This window comes from Cherax quadricarinatus, chromosome 43 (genome assembly GCF_038502225.1).
Source record: "Cherax quadricarinatus isolate ZL_2023a chromosome 43, ASM3850222v1, whole genome shotgun sequence".
NCBI lineage: Eukaryota > Metazoa > Arthropoda > Malacostraca > Decapoda > Parastacidae > Cherax > Cherax quadricarinatus.
Genome location: NC_091334.1, coordinates 5560233 through 5565232, shown reverse-complemented (window position 1 = coordinate 5565232; position 5000 = coordinate 5560233).

The window sequence follows — 5000 nt, the reverse complement described above, 5'->3', positions numbered from 1 at the left end:
GCGTGGCACTCAGCCTATACGGAAATGTGCCACTCAGCCTATATGGGAGTGTGACACTCAGCCTACATGCGAGTGTGACACTCAGCCTATATGGGAGTGTGACACTCAGCCTACATGGGAGTGTGACACTCAGCCTATATGGGAGTGTGACACTCATCCTATATGGGAGTGTGGCACTCATCCTATATGGGAGTGTGACACTCAGCCTATATGGGAGTGTGACACTCATCCTATATGGGAGTGTGGCACTCATCCTATATGGGAGTGTGACACTCAGCCTATATGGGAGTGTGACACTCAGCCTACATGGGAGTGTGACACTCATCCTATATGGGAGTGTGACGCTCAACCTATATGGGAGTGTGACACTCATCCTATATGGGAGTGTGGCACTCATCCTATATGGGAGTGTGACACTCAGCCTATATGGGAGTGTGACACTCAGCCTACATGGGAGTGTGACACTCAGCCTATATGGGAGTGTGGCACTCATCCTATATGGGAGTGTGACACTCAGCCTATATGGGAGTGTGACACTCAGCCTATATGGGAGTGTGACACTCAGCCTATATGGGAGTGTGACACTCAGCCTATATGGGAGTGTGACGCTCAACCTATATGGGAGTGTGACACTCAGCCTATATGGGAGTGTGACACTCAGCCTATATGGGAGTGAGACACTCAGTCCACATGGGAGTGTGACACACAGCCTATATGGGAGTGTGACATTCAGCCTATATGGGAGCGAGACACTCATCCTATACGGGAGTGTGACACCCAGCCTATATGTAAGTGTGACACTCAGCCTATATGGCAGTGTGACACTCAGCCTATATGGGAGTGTGACACTCAGCCTATATGGGAGTGCTACACTCAGCCTATATGGGAGTGTTACACAGCCTATATGGGAGTGTGACACTCAGCTTATATGGGAGTGTGACACTCAGCTTATATGGCAGTGTGACACTCAGCCTATATGGAAGTGTGGCACTCAGCCTATATGGGAGTGTGACACAGCCTGTATGGGAGTGTGACACAGCCTATATGGGAGTGTAACACTCAGCCTATATGGGAGTGTGACACACCCTATATGGGAGTGTGACACTCAGCCTATGTGGGAGTGTGACACTCAGCCTATGTGGGAGTGTGACACTCAGCCTATGTGGGAGTGTGACACTCAACCTATGTGGGAGTGTGACACTCAGCCTATATAGGAGTGTGACACTCAGTCTATATGGGAGTGTGGCACTCAGCCTATATAGGAGTGTGACACTCGGCCTATATAGGAGTGTGACACTCATCCTATATGGGAGTGTGACACTCAGCCTATATGGGAGTGTGACACTCAGCCTATATGGGAGTATGACACTCAGCCTATATGGGAGTATGACACTCAGTCTATTTGGGAGTGTGGCACTCAGCCTATATGGGAGTGTGACACTCAGCCTATATGGGAGTGTGACACTCAGCCTATATGGGAGTGTGACACTCAGCCTATATGGGAGTGTGACAATCAGCCTATATGGGAGTGTGACACTCAGCCTATATGGGAGTGTGACACTCAGCCCATATGGGAGTGTGACACTCAGCCTATATGGGAGTGTGACACTCAGCCTATATGGGAGTGTGACACTCAGCCTATATGGGAGTGTGACACTCAGCCTATATAGGAGTGTGACACTCAGCCCATATGGGAGTGTGACACTCAGCCTATATGGGAGTGTGACACTCAGCCTATATGGGAGTGTGACACTCAGCCTATATGGGAGTGTGACACTCAGCCTATATGCGAGTGTGACACTCATCCTATGTGGAAGTGTGACACTCAGCGTATGTGGGAGTGTGACACTCAGCCCATATGGCAGTGTGACACAGCCTATGTGGGAGTGTGGCACTCAGCCTATATGGGAGTGTGGCACTCAGCCTATATGGGAGTGTGACTCTCAGCCTATATGGGAGTGTGACACTCAGCCTATATGGGAGTGTGACACTCAGCCTATACGGGAGTGTGACACTCAGCCTATATGGGAGTGTGACACTCACCCTACATGGGAGTGTGACTCTCAGTCTATATGGGTATGTGGCACTCAGCCTGTATGGGTTCGGCACACGGCCTATATGGAAGTGTGACACTCAGCCTATATGGGAGTGTGACACTCATCCTATATGGGAGTGTGACACTCAGCCTATATGGGAGTGTTACACTCAGCCTATATGGGAGTGTGACACTCATCCTATATGGGAGTGTGACACTCAGCCTATATGGGAGTGTGGCACTCAGCCTATATGGGAGTGTGACACTCAGCCTATATGGGAGTGTGACACTCAGCCTATATGGGAGTTTGACACTCAGCCTATATGGGAGTGTGACACTCAGTCTGTATTGGAGTGTGACACTCAGCGTATATGGGAGTGTGACACTCAGTCTGTATTGGAGTGTGACACTCAGCCTATATGGGAGTGTGACACTCAGTCTATATGGGAGTGTGACACTCAGCCTACATGGGAGTGTGACACTCAGCCTATATGGGAGTGTGGCACTCAGCCTATATGGGAGTGTGGCACTCAGCCTATATGGGAGTGTGGAACTCAACATATAAGGGAGTGTGACACAGCCTATATGGGAGTGTAACACTCAGCCTATATGGTAGTGTGACACTCAGCCTATATGGAAGTGTGACACACAGTCTATATGGGAGTGTGACACTCAGCCCATATGGGAGTGTGGCACTCAGTCTATGTGGGAGGGTGGCACTCAGCCTACATGGGAGTTTGGCACTCAGCCTATATGGCAATGTGACACTCAGCCTATACGGCAGTGTGACACTCAGCCCATATGGGAGTGTGGCACTCAGCCTATATGGGAGTGTGACACGCAACCTATATGAGAGTGTGACACAGCATATATGGGAGTGTGACACAGCCTATATGGGAGTGCAACACTCAGCCTATATGGGAGTGTGACACTCAGCCTATATGGGAGTGTGACACTCAGCCTATATGGGAGTGTGACACTCATCCTGTATGGGAGTGTGACACTCAGTCTATATGGGAGTGTGACACTCAGCCTATATGGGAGTGTGACACTCATCCTATATGGGAGTGTGACACTCAGCCTATATGGGAGTGTGACACTCAGCCTATATGGGAGTGTGGCACTCTGCCTATATAGGAGTGTGATACTCAGCCTATATGGGAGTGTGGCACTCAGTCTGTGTGGGAGTGTGGCACTCTGCCTATATGGGAGTTTGGCACTCAGCCTATATGGCAATGTGACACTCAGCCTATATGGCAGTGTGGCAATCAGCCTATATGGGAGTGTGGCACTCAGCCTATATGGGAGTGTGACACTCAGCCTATATGGGAGTGTGGCACTCAGCTTATATGGGAGTGTGACACTCAGCCTATATGAGAGTGTTACACTCAGCCTATATGGGAGTGTGGCACTCAGCCTATATGGGAGTGTGACACTCAGCCTATATGGGAGTGTGACACTCAGCCTATATGCGAGTGTGACACTCATCCTATGTGGAAGTGTGACACTCAGCGTATGTGGGAGTGTGACACTCAGCCCATATGGCAGTGTGACACAGCCTATGTGGGAGTGTGGCACTCAGCCTATATGGGAGTGTGACTCTCAGCCTATATGGGAGTGTGACACTCAGCCTATATGGGAGTGTGACACTCAGCATATACGGGAGTGTGACACTCAGCCTATATGGGAGTGTGACACTCACCCTACATGGGAGTGTGACTCTCAGTCTATATGGGTATGTGGCACTCAGCCTGTATGGGAGTTCGGCACACGGCCTATATGGAAGTGTGACACTCAGCCTATATGGGAGTGTGACACTCATCCTATATGGGAGTGTGACACTCAGCCTATATGGGAGTGTTACACTCAGCCTATATGGGAGTGTGACACTCATCCTATATGGGAGTGTGACACTCAGCCTATATGGGAGTGTGGCACTCAGCCTATATGGGAGTGTGACACTCAGCCTATATGGGAGTGTGACACTCAGCCTATATGGGAGTTTGACACTCAGCCTATATGGGAGTGTGACACTCAGTCTGTATTGGAGTGTGACACTCAGCGTATATGGGAGTGTGACACTCAGTCTGTATTGGAGTGTGACACTCAGCCTATATGGGAGTGTGACACTCAGTCTATATGGGAGTGTGACACTCAGCCTACATGGGAGTGTGACACTCAGCCTATATGGGAGTGTGGCACTCAGCCTATATGGGAGTGTGGCACTCAGCCTATATGGGAGTGTGGAACTCAACATATAAGGGAGTGTGACACAGCCTATATGGGAGTGTAACACTCAGCCTATATGGGAGTGTGACACTCAGCCTATATGGAAGTGTGACACACAGTCTATATGGGAGTGTGACACTCAGCCCATATGGGAGTGTGGCACTCAGTCTATGTGGGAGGGTGGCACTCAGCCTACATGGGAGTTTGGCACTCAGCCTATATGGCAATGTGACACTCAGCCTATACGGCAGTGTGACACTCAGCCCATATGGGAGTGTGGCACTCAGCCTATATGGGAGTGTGACACGCAACCTATATGAGAGTGTGACACAGCATATATGGGAGTGTGACACAGCCTATATGGGAGTGCAACACTCAGCCTATATGGGAGTGTGACACTCAGCCTATATGGGAGTGTGACACTCAGCCTATATGGGAGTGTGACACTCATCCTGTATGGGAGTGTGACACTCAGTCTATATGGGAGTGTGACACTCAGCCTATATGGGAGTGTGACACTCATCCTATATGGGAGTGTGACACTCAGCCTATATGGGAGTGTGACACTCAGCCTATATGGGAGTGTGGCACTCTGCCTATATAGGAGTGTGATACTCAGCCTATATGGGAGTGTGGCACTCAGTCTGTGTGGGAGTGTGGCACTCTGCCTATATGGGAGTTTGGCACTCAGCCTATATGGCAATGTGACACTCAGCCTATATGGCAGTGTGGCAAT